The sequence below is a fragment of the Manis pentadactyla genome, chromosome 6 (assembly GCF_030020395.1).
Source record: "Manis pentadactyla isolate mManPen7 chromosome 6, mManPen7.hap1, whole genome shotgun sequence".
NCBI lineage: Eukaryota > Metazoa > Chordata > Mammalia > Pholidota > Manidae > Manis > Manis pentadactyla.
Window position 1 is genome coordinate 124,192,065 of NC_080024.1, and position 19,121 is coordinate 124,211,185.

Below are 19,121 nucleotides of genomic sequence, written 5' to 3' on the forward strand. Positions count from 1 at the left end.
GGATCAGTCAATACTACTAATAGGTGTTACTGGTATTCCTTTCTCTGATGGCAAATAGTCATTTACTATCCTGGCAAACACCTTATTAACAGTCTTCACATTCCTACTTACAGCCTTATAAGAATGAAAATCTAAATTTGTAACTTCAAAATTTCCCCCTGTGCTCTTTATTTTATTGAGAAGTCAGAAATTCAAGACATAGATAAATATTTCTAAACCTAAATTACTGTGTGTGTGGCAGGTCATTGCATTACCCAGAACATTTGGAGTTAATGTGAAATAAGGCACAGATGATATGCATTTTAAAGTGGGGCTTACATGGACCAGTTGTCAAGCCGAAAGAAGCAACGTAATGTAACAGCTGCACTATATGGTCTGCCAAAGTCTCATTCCAAATAAATGTTCATTCTCCCCAGTGCAATTAACTCTCCTATACTGGCAAAGTTGCTAGAAGATCATCAAGGTAGATTACCTTCCAGCATTATGAACTAAATACTTACAGGTGTTATATCATCAGTTATAACTTACAAACTTTTGAATTTAACAAGACATCCAGGCAAATGAATCATCTTTTTTATGAATTATTTATAAAAATTCACAGCATGCTCCTGGCATTATCCATGGCCTTTTCCAGGTCATATGACACTAATTAGAGCTGAATTTTAAATTATTCAATAACCTGAACTCTCTTGTCATTTAACATATAGATATCAGTGCAGTAAACAAGTTAAATCTAATGGGCCCTAGAGGCTTAAGCTTCTCCACAGCTCAGCAGCTGAACCTGTAGGCTATTAATGGAAGAGAAAAATAACAGAATGCAATAGTTAAATGTATTTCCAAGGTTCTAATAACTTATGCTAGTTCCCATAGGAATTATAGCACAACCTAGGATTATTGAATCTAAAAGACATTAAAGTCAGTAATTATGAGATTTAAAAGAATATAGGCAAACAATCATGTCTAAATGACAGAATACTAACAACAGATACCAAATGCCATACTAACTCTTTGGATATGTACACTATAGGCCTGCCAAAAATTTTAAGAGTAACTAACAGACTCAGAAAAGGGTAAATCTCAACATGTTTTAATCATTACATTTCCTGAAAGTTGGAATGTGTTGATTTACTATAAATATATTAGAACAGAGAGCATGGAAAAATTAACAGTATACTCAAGCTGAGGTCAAAAGACCTTGACTAGAATTCCAGTACTGCTATTTAGCAGTTCTGTTATTTTTGGCAGGTCCCTTTATGTCTCTGAGGCAATTAAGATATTTGTAAAATAGGGGGTTGGTTTCAATTATCTCTGTAGTTTGTTATCTTTAAGAGCTGAAGAACCCAGATTGGGTTGTTTTATCACAAGGAAATGAAGGAAAAGAAAAAGGGGTATATGAGAAATTACACCCACAGTAAATGCTCAGCTATCAACTAATAGACCTACTGCAAAATTACAGAATGTCTCTTGGTTGTATTTCCCCTCTAAAAATCTGGTTGAAAATTTCTGTCTTACATGACTCACATACTGAAAAACTAAGTCTGCATCTTAGTCTATCTGGTCCCCAAATGTGAGAGAGACACAAATGAAGATTGAATAAAACAAAAGTATAGTTGTGAAGACAATACTAAATATTTTTACGGGATTTAAATATTTTAATGGAATTGGACAAACATTCACTACAGAAATACATGATAGTGGTACTAATTCAAAGTGTTTTCACTTATAATTGTAACTACAAAAAGAAAGAAAAAGCAGCTTTATGCAAGCATTTCTAAATCTGTATGAGGAAACAGACACCCAAGCCTTCTTTTAATTTTTTGATGAAGATCAGAATGAAGGTAAAATAACTTTATGAAGAAAATGAGACAAAGACAAATAGACACGGTGGGGACAATATTCATAGGTACAAAATGAAAAGAAAACATACTGAGCAATAAAGCCAACTGGTATCTAGATTCAGCTGCACAAGAAAATGATCCCTAAGAATTTCCACATTTTCCCATGCCATCCCTTTGGCATTATGCTTATAGAGTGTATCCTAGGGCTCTAAATGGAGCTCCCATGGCCAGTTCACTGCCTTCTCATCTGTCCATTCAGTAACAATCAGGCTCAAGAATACAAACAAGAACTGCACTAAAGCACGTTTCAATGCATTTCTTCTTAAAGGAAGCAAATAAGATTAGCTGATGTCAAATGAACTAAAGTTTTACCAAGGAATTTTTAATGCACATTCTAGAAAGCATAAAGTTAACACTATTTGAATGTGACCAATTTTCTCTGAAGGGAATGTCAGAGTTGGATTACATTTATAATGCTGGCTGAGGGGAAAATATATTTGCATGTATTTTGAGGATAGCAAGTGAAAATAAATTCTCCTAAAAAAGAGCATGTAAGAAATACCAAGAAGTACAATCTACAGTACACTTGTAGGGAATATGACGAAGAGAAAAGGAAGCTGTTGTTTATTACACCAAGATTTCCCAAAATGAATCACAGACTTTTAACTACAGATTAGAGTCTTCTATTTTATTTTTTCCCTATATAAATGGCTGCAGAAAAGGGATGATAAAGACACCCAATTAAAGCGTGGGGAACTACCAAACCTAAGAGATTTAAGGTGGGCTCACTTAGAGGACTAGCTTTTCCTTGGGGACCCAAGACATTTTTCTTAGAAATCTTAGTCCTTTAAATATATAGTGCCAAATCCTGACTTTAAAAAAGTTAGGACATTGTTTATTAGCTAGTTTAGTCTACCGGGGGGAAAAAAAGAGAAGAGATTTCTAGACTAACATGAAGAGATGGATGGAAATATATAAAAGAATGGGTGGGACTTGCTGCCAAAAGCCTAAAATAAATGCACTTATAATGCCAGAAGAAGGGAAAAGACAGAATGAGGAAGAAGTAATAGCTGAAGAGATAAAGTAGTGAATTTTCAAAAGTGTTAGCAAGCCACAAATTTAAAAAGTAGTATGAATCCAAAGGAGGATAAATACAAATAAGGCCTACTGTACATCACATAACCAAGGACAAATAAAAAATACTGAAAGGCAACAGAAAAACACATATAGTATTTTCAAGGAGACAATAATAAGACTTACAAATGACTTTTCATTTGAAAATAATTCTATAACACAGTAAAAATATTCATTAAAATAAAAGTAACAGAACTTTGGCTTCCAGTCCTGAGAAAATAAATGTGTTGTAAATTAACTTCCAATCTTAAACAACAAAAATTGACAAAATGCAAAGAAAACTTATTTTATATGGTAGGTGAGAGGTAGCAGAGATTATGACATCCGAGTGAAAATAAAATTCACACGGTATTCTACAACAGCATAGGTTTCTGCCTGGAGAAAACTTCTGAACTGCAGCACAGAGAAGGAGAAACACAGGAGTCCAACAATCTCACTGAATTGAAGAGTAAGAGATTATAGAGTTTGGGGAGGCTGAAATGGCTAGTTTGAAGGACGAAGCATTTAAAGGAAGGGAGCAAAAAACTTTTCCTTGCATCTCTGGATGAATACCAACCTGTACATGTGCAGGACAAGAACTCATGAGGAACTCCAGGGAAATTACAGTTACAGGGAATCTCCTAAAAGAGCAATTTACAAAGATCAAAAAAGGGGGAGTTCACACCTGCTGTAGTGGAGAAGTATCATTGACTATAGGAGCATTCAAGATATATCACAAAATGGCTACAAATTACGCATGTGACAAAGTTAACCCAACAATATCAAGGACAAACCAGAAGTCACTCTGGAACAGCTTTAGTATATGCCTTCAATGGATGAAACTAAAAAAAATCAACATTACTGCTTGCCAGAACCCTACAACTTATAAAGAAACACAACAAATTTCGGCAGCCAACAATAGAAAACTCACAATATGTGGCATTTAATTAATGTGAAAATGAAGAAAAAAAAGTCGCCCAAAATTAGAAGAAAAATCTACAAAGAGACAGTTGAAAATAACACAAATGATAGCTGTGTCAGACAAGGATCTAAAATGAAGTATTATAAATATGTTGAAAGATAAAATGGAAAACATGAGAAATGCAAAATACATGTTTTTAAACATGTAATTTATAGAAGGAATACATTATCTGAAATAATAATTTCACTTATGAGATTAATGGCATTTTTGGTACATGCAGAAGAAAAGATCACTGATCATGAAGATACAGGATGACAAATTACTCAGTGAAGCAGAGAAAAAAAGATGGCAGGGGGTAGTGAAGGCGAGAGAGAGAAAACGCAGGTGAACAATACCTCCAAACCCTGCCCTCAGCCCAATGGATCAGGAACTCTCGGGAGCCCCAGATGCTCCATTCCCCTAGTTGGCAAAGCAGTTCCAAGGCTCCTTCCTGATTATGTGGTTAGGATACAACATACTTCATTGTATCATGCGTTGTTTCTGGGTAGGTAGAGGGAGGCCCTCCCAGCTTCCTAGGATCCACTTCAGGCCAACTAGGGAGGTGCAAGCAGGAGGAAGCCCCAGGAAATCCTCCTTTATGGTGCCAGGTACTGCATGTAAGGATCGACTGCCATTGCTGCAGGTTAGGCAGACAGCACCTCTGCACAAAAAACTCCAGTGGAGGAGCCCCCAGGCTCCTCCTGGTGTTTTGGTAAGTGGACACCCAATTGGCTTGGGTGTGGTGTCAACACATTTCTGCTGGGTAGGCAAAGGGAGAACCAGCTTTCTCATCACCATTTAGGCTGAGCTAGTGAGGTGCCTGCACGAGCCAGCCCTGGGAGCTCCTTGCACCTAGCTGGCAACCGTTCCACCAGACTACGGCCCCCGCTGCAACTACAACCCAGGTGGAGGGAGGCCACTCCCACAGCAACTCCAGCAGACTTCTGCACTGATCACAAAGGCATGGAAAAGCAAACAGTACGCCTGAAATCGGGTCAAACAAGCCAGACAGAAAGGTGCCCCGCCCACTGCACGCTGACAGCTGTGGTGGGGGCTTCCACACTGTCAAGTGAAGTGTCTTGAGCTTATGGTTACTAGAGGGTGACTCCTTCATAAACCTGTTGCTCCATAGGAAACTCTGAAAAAATGTTCCAAGCCAAACTACAAGACAAAACACCAGAAAGAGGGCTGAATGACACTGAAATCACCAATCTTCTTGATAAAGATTTCAAAGTTAAAAGTCATAAACATGCTCATGGAGTACAGAAAAATATTCAAGATCTCAGGGAGGACTTCAACAAAAAGATAAAAGACCTGCCAAAGAGCCACTCAGAGCTGAAGAATACAGTATCTGAAATTAAATATACAATGTACAGATTTAATAACAGACTTTCACAGGTCGAAAAATTTGTAAATGATTTGGAAATTAGGGATCAAGAAAACAATGAAGCCGAAAAACAGAAAAAAAAGATCTCTAGGAATGAAAGAATAATAAGAGAGCTATATATGACCAATCTGAATGAAACCATACTTGCTTAATAGGGTTGCCAGAAGGAGAAGAGGGAGACAAAGGCATAGGAAGTCTCTTTGAGGATTTAATTGCAGGAAACTTCCCCAAATTTGGGGAAGGAAATAGACCCTTGGGTCACAGAAGCACAGAGATCCCCTAACAAAAGAAATCCCGGGAAGACACCACCAAGACATATGATAATTAAAATGGCAAAGATCAAGGATAAGGAGAGAGTGTTGAAAACAGCCAGAGAGAGAGAAAAAAGAAGATTACTTATAAAGGGAACCCCATCAGGCTATCAGCAGACTTCTCAGCAGAAACTTTACAGGCCAGAAGGGAACAGCATGATATATTTAAAGTAATGAAACACAAGGACCTCCAATCAAGAATCCTCTACCCGGCAAGATTATCACTTAAATTTGAAGCAGGGATTAAACAATTTCCAGACAAACAAAATTTGAAGGAATTTGCCACCACTAAGCCAGCCTTACAGGATATGTTAAAGGGCCTGCTGTAGATGGAAGCGTTCCTAAGGTTAAATAGCCTTCACCAGTGAAAATAAAAACACAGTAAATATAGTAGACCAATTAATTACCACGCACATGAGATTAAGCCAACTACATAAAAAGTCATTCAAGGGATACACAAAAAGTGAAGAACATGACACCTAATACATAAAGAGTGGAGGAGAAGCAGGAAGAAGAAGAAAGGAGAAGGAGAATAAGAACTTCTAGATTGTGTTTGGAACAGAGTAATCAGTAACTTGAGGTAGACTGTTATATATACTAAGGAAGCTATTGTTGAACCTTTGGTAACCACTAATCTAACCCTACAATAGATATACATGCAAAAAAGAGACAGAAAGAAAGGAAGAGAGAGAGAGAGAGAAAGAAGGAGGGAAGGATGGAGGAAGCAAGCAAGGAAGGAAAAACTAATCACAACACTAAAGAAAACCATCAAATAACAAGAGAAGAGGGTAAGAGAGGAAAAAAGGAACAGAGAGGAGATATAAAAACAACCAAAAATCAATTAGTAAAATGGCACTAAGTACATTTCTGTCAATAAACACCTTTTATCTAAATGAACTGAATGCACCAGTCAAAACACATAGAGTGGCAGAATGGATAAAAACTCAAGACCCATCATATACTGCCTATAAGAGACTCATTTCAGACCCAAAGACATACACAGACTAAAAGTGAAGGGATGGAAAATGATAGTTCATGCAAATAATAGGGAGAAATAAAGCAGGAGTAGCAGTACTCATATCAGACAAAATAGATTTCAAAACAAAGAAAGTAACAAGAGACATAGAAGGACATAATACTTAGTGATAAAGGGGTCAGTCCAACAAGAGGATATAACCACTATAAATATCTATGCACCCAACATAGGAGCACCTAAGTATGTAAAACAGATACTAACAAAATTAAAGGGGGGAAATAGATTGCCACACAGTCATTTTAGGAGACTTCAACACACCACTCAACATCAATAGATCAACCAGAAAGAAAATAAGTAAGGAAACAGTGGCACTGCACAATACATTAGCTAAGATGGACTTAACAGATATGTACAGAACACTCCACCCAAAAGCAGCAGGATACACATTCTTCTCAAGTGTACGTGGAACATTCCCCAGAATAGATCACATACTAGGCCACAGAAAGAGCCTCAATAAATTTAAAAAGATTGAAATTGTATTAAGCAGCTTTTCAGACCACAATAGAATGAAACTAGAATAAACTACACAAAGAAAACAAAAGGTCTACAGACACTCGGAGGCTAAACAATGTGCTTCTAAATAATCAGTGGATCAATGAGCAAATTAAAACAGAGATCAAGCAATACATGGAGACAACTGAAAACAACAGCTCAACAGCCCAAAACCTCTGGGATGCAGCAAAGGCAGCCCTAAGAGGAAAGTACATAGCAGTATCGGCTTTCTTCAAAAAACAAGAATACCAGATAAACAGTCTAAACTCACAAATAAAGAAACTAGAAAAAGAAAAAATGAAACCCAAAGTCAGTAGAAGAAGGGACACAACAAAGATCAGAGCAGAAATAGATAAAATAGAGAAGACTAAAACAATAGAATCAATGAAACAAGGAGCTGGTTCTTTGAGGAAATAAACAAAATAGATAAACCACTAGCCAGCAATGACACCACAGAAATGCAAAGAGTTATTAGAGAATACTACAAAAAATTCTATGGCAATAAATTGGACAGCTGAGAAGAAATGGACAACTTCCTAGAAAAATTCAACCTTCCAAGACTGACCCAGGAAGAAACAAAATCCGACAGACTAGTTACCAGCAATGAAATCAAAGTGATAATTAAAAAACTCCCAAAAAACAAAACTCCAGGTCCAGGTGGCTTCACAGCCAAATTCTACCAAAGATTAAAGAAGAGCTAATATCCATCCTTCTTAAAGTATTCCAAAAGGTAGAAGAGGAGAGAATGCTTCCAAACTCATTCTATGAGGCCAGCATCACTCTAATACCAAAACCAGGCAAAGACACCATAGAAAAAGAAAATTATAGACCAATATCCCTGGTGAACAGAGATGCAAAATTCCTCAACAAAACATTAGCAAACCGAATACAAAAATATGTCCAAAAGGTCATCCATCATGACCAAATGGGATTTATTCCAGAGATGCAAGGATGGTACAATATTCGAAAATCAATCGATACCGTACATCACATGAACAAAAAGGACAAAATTCACATGATCATCTCAGTAGATGCTGAAAAAGCATTTGACAAAATTCAACATCCATTCATGATAAAAACTCTTAACAAAATGCCTATAGAGGGTACGTACCTCAACATGATAAAGGCCATATATGACAAACCCACAGCCAACATCATACTTAATAACAAAAAGCTGAAACCTTTTCCTCTAAGATCGGGAACAAGACAAGGATGCCCGTTCTCATCACTTTTATTCAACATAGTACTGGAGGTTATAGCCACGGCAATCAGACAACACACAGAGATAAAAGACATCCAAATTGGTAAGAAAGAAATTAAACTATCACTATTTACAGATGACATGATATTATACGTAGAAAACCCTAAAGACACCACCAAAAAGCTATTCGAACTAATAACTGAATTCAGGAAAGTTGCAGAATACAAAATTAATATGCAGAAATCTGTTGCATTCCTATATACTAACAATGAATTAGCAGAAAGAGAAATCAGGAAAAACAACTTTGTTTACAATTGCATCAAAAAGAATAAAAAACCTAGGAATAAACCTAACCAAGGAGGTGAAAGACCTTTCTCCGAAAACTGTAAGACACTCATGAGAGAAATTGAAGAAGACACCAAAAAATGGAAATCTATCCCCTGCTCATGGATAGGAAGAATTAATATTGTCAGAATGGCCACCCTGCCCAAAGCAATTTACAGATTCAATTCAATCCCTATCAAAATACCAACAGCATTCTTCAATGAACTAGAACAAATAGTTCTAAACTTCCTATGGAACCACAAAAGACCCCGAATAGCCAAGGCAATTGTGAGAAAGAAGAACCAAGCTGGGGGGATTGCGCTCCATGACGTCAAGCTCTACTACAAAGCCACAGTAATCAAAACAATTTGTTACAGACTCATAGATCAATGGAACAGAATAAAGAGCCCAGATATAAACCCATGCATCTATGGTCAATTAATATACGATAAAGGAGCCATGAACATACAATGAGAAAAAGGCAGCCTCTTCACCAAATGGTTTTGGGAAGACTGGGCAGCTACGTGTAAGAGAATGAAACCGGACTATTGTCCAACTCCATACACAAAAGCAAACTCAAAGTGGATCAAAGACCTGAATGTAAGTCATGAAACCATAAAGCTCTAAGAAGAAAAAAACATAGGCAAAACCTCTTGAGTATAAATATGAGCAACTTTTTCCTAAGCACATCTCCTCAGACAAGGGAAACAAAATAAAAAACAAACAAGTGGGACTACATCAAACTAAAAAGCTTCTGTACAGCAAAGGACACCATCAGCAAAACAGAAAGGTATCCTACAGTATGGGAGAATATATTCGTAAACAATTCATGAAGGGTTAACATCCAAAATGTGTAAAGAACTCTTTTGCCTCAACACCCAAAAAACAAATAACCCGATTAAAAAATGGGCGGAGGACCTGAACAGACACTTCAAAGAAGAAATGCATATGGTCAACAGACACATGAAAAGATGCTCCACATCGCTAATTATCAGGGAAATGCACATTAAAACCACAATGAGATATTGCCTCACACCAGTTTGGATGGCCACCATCCAAAAGACAAGAAATAACAAATGCTGGCGAGGATGCGGAGAAAGGGGAACCCTCCTACACTGTTGGTGGGAATGTAAATTGGTGCAACCATTGTGGAAAGCAATATGGAGGTTCCTCAAAGAACTAAAAATAGAAATAACATTTGACCCAGTCATTCCACTCCTAGCAGTTTACCCAAAGAAAACAAGATCCCTGATTCAAAAAGACATATACACCGCTATGTTTATTGCTGCACTATTTGCAATAGTCAAGGTATGGAAGCAACCTAAATGTCCACCAATGGATGAATGGGTAAAGAAGATGTGGTAAATATACACAATGGAATATTATTCAGCTATGAAAAGAAAAGAAATCCTCCTTTTCGCAATAACATTGATGGATCTAGAGGGTATTGTGCTTAGTGAAATACGTCAAGCAGAGAAAGGCAAATACCAAAAGATTTCACTTATTTGTGGAGTATGAAAAGAAAAAAAACAGAAGGAACAAAGTAGCAGTAGACTCGTATACACCGAGAAGAGACTAGTGGTTACCAAGGGGGAGGTGTTGGGAATGGCGGAGGGGGAGAGGGAAGGTGATAAAGGGCCACAATTCACAATTACAATATAGGTTGGTCAGTGAGACGGCAGTATAGCACAGAGAATACAGTTAATGATCATGTAACAACGTAGTACGTTAATGGATAGTAACCCCACCAGAGGTGGTGAGGATTTAATAATATGTGTAACTGTTGAAGCACTGTGTTCTGTATGTGAAACCTCCATAAGATTGGAGATCAATGATACTTGTTTTTTTTTTTTGAGAGGGCATATCTTGTATTTAATGATCAAATGGTTGTTAACAACAATAAAATTCTGTATAGGGGACTCAATGCACAATCATTAATCAACCCCAAGCCTAATTCTCAACAGTCTCCAATCTTCTAAAGTATAACGAACAAGTTCTTACATGGTGAACAAATTCTTACATAGTGAATAAGTTCTTACATGGTGAACAGTGCAAGGGCAGTCATCACAGAAACTTTCGGTTTTGATCACGCATTATGAACTATAAACAATCAGGTCAAATATGAATATTCGTTTGATTTTTATACTTGATTTATATGTGGGTCCCACATTTCTCCCTTTATTATTATTATTATTTTTTTAAATAAAATGCTGAAGTGGTAGGTAGATGTAAGTTAAAGGTAGAAAACTTAGTTTAGTGTTGTAGGAGAGCAAATGTAGATGATCAGGTGTGTGCCTGTAGACTATGTGTTAATCCAAGCTATACAAGGGCAATAAACATCCACGGATGCAGAAGATTTCTCTCAAAACGGGGGGAGAGGTTCTAAGCCTAACCTCTGTTGATCCCCAATTTCTCACCTGATGGCCCCCCTGCGACTGTGCCTGTCTTAGGTTGTTCCTCCCTTGAGGAATCTTACCCGTCTCTGGCTTCAATGATACTTTTATTTATAAAAGAATAATGCCTTTACATATTTCTAGACTCCTTTAATTGAAGGAGCACTCAGTGTCGTCATCATGTTTTGTTGGCGAACTATTTGCATGCTAGATTCAGCCCACTACGTGTCTGAAATTTATGAACTAAGAATGTTTTTCAATTTTTCAGGAGTAGGAAAAATAAAGTTATTCACCAAATGTGAAAATTACATGAAATTTAAATTTCAGTGCCCATAAATTGTTTTACGGTAACAGTCATTGTTTATGTTTTACCTCTTGTTTTCACTCTGGAATATAAAAGCTGAGTAGTAATAAGAAATACCATATCTACTGCAAAATCTTAAATGTTTATTTTCTGATCCTTTACAGAATTTTTGTGAAGCACTGCTATGTAACTGTAAGAGAGAACTAATTATAACCATAAGTTGCATTCATGTTTGAACTTAGAAATACAATGTTTGTCAAAGAACCTAGAGAAGAGCTTATCATATGATTCCATTCATACTTTAAAAATAAACAGGGAATCCTGAGTTTAGAACAGTGAAAATGTCAAAGTTTTCTTGGAGCATTTTTGTATTAAATGGTTATTGAAGGTGACCATTTAGAGCCTATTTGTCTCATCAGGAATAATTTGTGTAAAAGTGTCTTCCCTAGCTTTACCTGTCATTTCTCATCTTCAGTCTTTTAAAAATTAGGTTGAGTTATTAAACGTATAGTTTGCAAGAAGCTTAGGTAAATATCCAAATGGCCAAAAAAGCATATGTCTATTTATATTAGTACATATCAGGGAAATGTGTAATAAAACTGCAGTGAGATTTTACTGCATGCATACACTAAATTAACTAAAAATAAAAACACTACCATGTGTTAATTTGAATTTGAGGATACGGAGACACTTTTAGTTTACTGATGGGGATGTAAAGTAGAAGAACTACTTTGGAAAACTTACTGGCTATCTCTAATAAAGTGAAAAATGAACCTCTGTCTCCCAAAGACAAATTTGTCTGTCTGTGAAAAGATATGTAAGAATATTCATAGTAACTTTAATCATAATAGTACTAAACTGCAAGAAACATAATCCAATAAGTAAATGGATAAATATAATTTGCTATATTCATACAGTGAAAACCTATGTGGTAATAAAAAGTATGATTGATACATCCAAGAAATTAGAAGAAGTTCAACAGTTATATTGGGCTTAAGAAGCCAGACACACATGAAAGAAGATGTCAGCATAAGAAATGAGGCATAAACCTCCTCCCAAAACCCCATATAATACAAAAATACGGCAAATACAACTAATCCTGAAAGAACGACCTGAAAGAAGACTGCAACAGACCGGTCAACCTCTGGGAAGAGGAGGAAAACTCATGGGGAAAGGGTAAAATAGCAAAGCTGTCTTCCTTCAGGACCCAAGCCTTGCCTCCACCACAGCTCACCAGCAGAAAGAAGAGAAACACAGTGGGGAGGGTGTAGAAGCCCAGTACTCCTAAATACCCACCACTGGAGATCTGCTCTGGGAGCATAAATGCACATTACATTGTGCTCTGGAGATTAGTGGGCAAAGACTGGTAGAATAATCAGAGAGCGTGAGATTCCAACTGCTTGTGGAGAACAGTTACCCACAACGGTCACTCCAGGACAAAAGAAATGCACGTTGAAAGACTTTGCAACAGCAAGAGGGCCGCTGATGGGGCAGGGATTACACAGTTTACTGCTCAAGAGAAAGGATACGTGCACAAAATTGTCCTGGCATACTCAGCCCAGCTGGTGGAGAACTTTCAATAACTTCACACTCTCCATCTCCTGTCTGGCAACTCAGTGCCGAGCCTCCCCACCCCCCGCTGCAATACGCAGCCTGCCTCTCCTTCCTCCTGGCTGGCACCAGTTTGCAAATTACTGCCCCCGTCATCAGGCCATGCCAGCTGGAGGGTGGCCAGGCCTACAGCAGATACAAAGGCATAGCATAGAGGTTCTTCCCTGTGTGCTTCTCCCACTAGCCCCAGCAGTAGAGGCAAGAACTTTGGCCAGGAAGCAGGAAAGACCTCCTTTCTCCTGGAATGCACTGGTGCCACACACCTGCAACCCCCACCATCACTCCAGAGGCTGGGCAGCTCCAGAGAGTGGAGCTTCTCGACACTAGAGGGCACTGCCAACAGAACGTTATTATTCCATAGTAACCATTAGGAATATGAGAAGGCCAACGATACTGGTCCAAACCAAAATCCCTCAAACACCAGAAGGAGAACTAAGTGAAATGAAATCAGCAATCTTCTTGATAAAGATTTCAAAATAAAAATCATAAATATGCTCATGGAGCTACAAAAAAAATTCAGGAGCTAAGGGAGGACTTCAAGAAAATGATAGAAATTTTGAAACATACAGTATCTGAAATGAAACATAAAATTGCACGATTTGAAAGCAGATTAGGTGAGATATAGGAAACGGTAAATGAAATTAAAATTAGAGAACAGGAAAACGAAGAAGCTGAGGCACAGAGAGAGAAAAAAGGATCTCTAGGAATGAAAGAATATTAATAGAGCTGTGTGACAAATTCAAACAGAACAATATTTGCCTTATAGGAGCACCAGAAGAAGAAGAAGAAAGAGAAAAATGGATAGAATGTGTCTTTTAGGAAATAATTGCAAATTATTTTTTAGTGCTAGCACACCAATCTGGGGAAGGAAATAGTCTCTCAGGCCATGGAAGTGCACAGATCTCCCAACTCAAGAGACCCAAGGAAGACAATACCAAGACATATTAACATGGCAAATATCAAGGACAGTGACAGTATTAAAAGCTGCCAGAGAGAGAAAAAACTCACATACAAAGGAAAACTGATCAGGCTATCATCAGGCTTCTTGGCAAAAACCTGACAGGCCAGAAGGGAGTGTCATGATATATTGAATGCAATGATACAGAAGGGCCTCGAACCAAGAATACTCTACATGGAAGGATTATCATGTAAATCTGAAGCAGGGCTTAAACATTTTTCACATAAGCAAAAGTTGAGGGAATTTCCACCCCACGAACCATCTCTACAGTGTATTTCAGAGGGACTGCTGTAGATGGAAGCACTCCTAAAACAAAATGGCTATCACCATAGAAAATAGACCATGTAAAGGAAGTAGAACAATAATTGCTAAGCAAATGTAAAATTACATCAACTACCCACAGAGTCAGTCAAGGGATATGCAGAGCAGAATATGACACCTAATATATATAGTATGGAGAAGAAAGAAAAAGAAAGGAGAAAATAAAAAGAATCTTTAGATTGTGTTTGAAATAGCATAATCAAGGTAAGTTAGACTGTTAGATAGTAAAGAAGATGCCCTTGAACCTTTGGTAACCACAAGTCTAAAGCCTGCAATGTCAGTAAGTACATATCTATCAATAATCACCCTAAATATACATGGTCTGAATACACCAAATAAAAAGACATAGAGTCACCGAATGGATAAAAAGCAAGACCCATCTATATGCTGCCTACAGGAGACTCACTTTAAACCCAAAGACAAACACAGACTAAAAGTGAAGGGATAGAAAAAGATATTTCATGCAAACAATGGGGAGAAAAAAGCAGGAGTTGCAGTACTTGTATCAGACAAAATAGACTTCAAAACGAAGAAAGTAGCAAGAGACCAGAAGGGCATTACATAATGATAAAAGGGTCAGTCCAAGAAGAGGATATAACTATTTTAAATATCTATGCACCCAACACAGGAGCACCTAATTATGTGAAGCAAATACTAATGGAATTAAAGTGGGAAATAGAATGCAATGCATTCATTTTAGGAGTCTTCAACATAACATTCATTCCAAAGGACATATTGATCATACAGAAAATAAGTAAGGAGACAGAGGCACTGAACAACAACACTAACAGACATATACAGAGAACTCCACCCCAAAGCAGCAGGATACACATTCTTCTCAAGTGCGCGTGGAACATTTTCCAGAAGAGATCACATACTGCGAGCCAAAAAGAGCCTCAGTAAATTCAGAAGAATTGAAATTGTACCAACCAGCTTATCAGATCACAAAGGAATGAAACTAGAAATAAATTATGTAAAGAAAACAAAAAAAGACATGGAGCCTTAACAACATGGCTATATGTAATCAGTGAGTGAATGATGAAATAAAAAAGAGATCAAGTAATATATGGATACAAATGAAGACAACTCAACATCCCAAAAACCTGTGGGTCACAGCAAATGTGGTTCTAAGAGGAAAGTATATAGTAATAAAGGCTTACCTGAAGAAAGAACAAACTCAAATGAACAGTCTTTTTTTAATTAAGATATCATTGATATACACTCTTATGAAGGTTTCATAAGAAAAGCAATGTGGTTATTACATTCACCCTTATTATCAAGTCCCTCCCCCATACCCCATTGCAATCACTGTCCTTCAGTGTAGTAAGATGCCACAGAGTCCCTGTTTGTCTTCTCTGAGCTACAGTCTACCCTGAGTCCCCACACACACCATGTGCACCAGTCATGATACCCCACAATCCCCTTCTCCCTCCCTTTCCACTCACCCTCCCCTCACTCCTCCCCTTTGGTAACCACCAATACCTTCTTGTAGTAGGTGAGTGTGCTGCTTTATGTTCCTTCAGTTTTGCTTCTTTGTTATACTCCACAAATGAGGGAAATCATTTGGTGTTTGTCTCTCTGCCTGACTTATTTCACTGAGCATAATACCCTCTAGCTCCATCCACGTTGTTGCAAATGGTAGGATTCGTTTATTCCATTGTGTGTATTTACCACATCTTCTTTATCCATTCATCTACTGATGGACACTTAGGTTGCTTCCATATCTTGGCTATTGTGAATAGTGTTGTGATAAACATAGGTGTGCATGTCTTTTTGAATCTGAGAAGTTGTTTTCTTTGGGTAAATTCCTAGGAGTGGAATTCCTGGGTCAAATGGTAATTCTATTTTTAGTTTTTTGAGGAGCCTCCATAGTGCTTTCCACCATGGTTGAACTAGTTTACATTCCCACCAGCAGTGTAGGAGGGTTCCCCTTTCTCCACATCCTTGCTAGCATTTGTTATTCCTAGTATTTTCTATATTGGCCATCCTAACTGGTGTGTGGTGGTATCTCATTGTGGTTTTAATGTGCATTTCCCTGATGATTAGCAAGGTGGAATATCTTTTCATGTGCCTGTTGTCCATCTGAATTTCTTCTATGGAGAAGTGTCTGTTCATATCCTCTGCCCATTTTTTAATCGGGTTATTTGCTTTTTGGGTGTTGAGGCGTGTAAGTTCTTTATATATTTTGTATGTTAACCCCTTGTCGGATATGTCATTTACAAATATATTCTCCCATACTGTAGGATGCCTTTTTTTCTGCTGAGGGTGTCCTTTGCTGTACAGAAGCTTTTTAGCTTGATGTAGTCCTGTTTCTTCATTTTTTATTTTGTTTCCTTGCCCAAGGAGGTGCGTTTATGAAAAAGTTGCTCATGTTTATATTCAAGTGATTTTTGCCTATGTTGTCTTGTGAGAGTTTTATGGTTTCATGACTTACATTCAGGTCTTTGATCCATTTTGAGTTTACTTTTGTGTATAGGGTTAGCCTAATCAACAGTCTTAAGTCACAATTAATGAAACTAGAGAAAGAGGAGGAAATGATCCCCAAAGGCAGTAGAAGGAGGTACATAATAAAGGTAAGAGCAGAAATAAATAAAATTGGAAGAATAAACATAGAAAGAATCAGTGAAACCAGGAGTTGCTTCTTCAGGAACAAGCCAACCATGAAAGAGTAGCATACTGTAAGATTCCATTTATTTGAAGTTCAACATAGGCAAAACTAATCTATAGTCAGAGAAGTCAGAATAATGATTACCCGTGGGAGTATGAGGTGTTATTGACTAAAGAGGACACAAGAAAACTTTCTGCAGTAATGGAAACATTCTGTAACTTGATCTGGGTGATAATCACATGGGTATATGTAAATGTAAAAATCCATCAACCTGTACACTAAAGATCTTTGAATTTTATTATATATAAGATATTCCTCTTTTTAAAAAGATCTATTGGTTTCTAAGTTAGTGCTATTATCTGGGAAAATAGTATCAAATCCATATGCTAAGTACAACAGCTTGGGATTTGTTGCTAATTTAAACCTTAGTTAAAAGAAGTTATATTTGTAGATATCACATGGATAGCATAGAGTGTTCTCTTTGAGCAAAATCATTAAGTTGTATTGCCTCAAAAACAAAATGTTAACTACCAAAAAAAAAAAATTAGATATATTCCAAATACCTGCCCTTTGTGGATAATTTAACAATCAGTACCATTAAAATAAGTGTTGGCTATGTCAATACCTAAAAGTGCACATATGTAAATAATATTAAGAAACAAAATGAGAATATATAATAATGTATACATGCTGTTGATGTTATGTTGATAACACACAGATTAGAAAAATCTGTGATGATGTGAAATAGCTGATTTAAATTTCTAGACGTTTAAAAAAACTTCTATAATTTTAAAGTATAGTAATTCTATAAAAAACTAGCTTACCATACAGAGTAGCAGATGATAGATGTTAATTATTTGTGTTGACAGTAAGTGCTACAGAAGTTCAGAGTAGGGGAGATTAATGTGGGCTAGAGTTTTCCTCTAAGTGTAAAATACAGAAAATTTTTTATGAAATAGTTTATGATAAATTTTGCCCTAGGACTACTTCCTTTTCTGTAGCTTGTCATCTGCTTAGTGTACATGACTGCATATCTTCTTTGAAGAGGACCAAGTCTCCTCCACAGATGTGACTCATTCTCATTGAAATAGAACCACTTCAGCATTGCTTTAGAAACACACTTAAAATCTTTAAAATTGTCATTGTATTAGCCCTCTTTTATCACAGAGTAGGAAACATGGTATTGCCTTATATCTCTGTTAGTTGACAATTCTTACAAAACAGTTCATTTTCAGCTATTGCAAACTTGATTGGTGGAGTTTTTTTCTCTTGTCACTAGGATTGTTAGTTATTCATTCATTCAGTGTCTCCAGAGTACATAAGCATCTCAATTGTTTATGAATCAGTTCCTATTTAAAAAGAAGTTTTGGTGGGCCGAATAATAGCCCCCAGATATGTCCATGTTCTAATTCCCGGAACCTATGAATATCACTTTATATGGCACAAAGGATTTTGTATGGCAAGAGACTTTACATAGGTGTTTAAGTTAAGGATTTTGAGATGAGGATATTATCCAGGATTGCTTGGGTGAGCCTGATGTGACCAAAATCGTCCTTATAAAAGAGACACAGGAGTCAGATGTCCCACGAGATAGACCAGTGCTTCTCCAAGTGTGGTCCCAGCAGCAGCTGCACCTGGCTACTTGTTAACAATGCAAGTCAACTCTGCTTGATGTACTGAATTGGAAACTCTAGGGATAAAGCCCAGCAATTCATGTTTAACAAGCCTTCCAGGTGATTCTGATACATGCCAAAGTTTTAGGATCACCTTTGTAGACTGTACTGCTCTCTCCCTGATAAAACAGGCTTGAGGCTAAAATATTAGGAAAGCTCACACTATTGCCCTAGCAAAGGTAATTTGCAACTGCTTCCTTTCTGCCTGAGTTATATCAGACTATAATCACTTGAACAGCTTAATTGAAAAATCTCTTACGTTTATAGCTGAAATTAAATGTTTTGTTTAAATAACCACTGTTGATTAGAATCATATTTTTTTGAAAGTGGTTGGTTTTATCAGTATGCTATAAAGATATTTATAAAAACTCATCAGATTTACAGGAGTAGCTAACATCCTATTCAGTGTAAGATGAAATGTTTTACATCAAATCTCATGCTGTGTAATGGCCAATCAAAGATTATTTGAAAGAGTATTTAAGGTGTCTGAATGGATTTCTCAGCTTAGTATTCAAAATTAAACATTTTGAAACATTAATATTTAAAGCTTTTGTCTCTTCTCAAAGCTGATTTTATGTAATCCCCATTAT

General features: G+C 37.0%; 1 protein-coding gene across 7 annotated transcripts in view; it reads left to right on the plus strand.

Annotated features, from left to right (window-relative positions):
• KIAA1328 (KIAA1328 ortholog) overlaps nt 1–19,121 on the plus strand; it is a 336,759-nt gene that overhangs the window by 185,706 nt on the left and 131,932 nt on the right. The gene's annotated exons all lie outside the window — the stretch shown is intronic.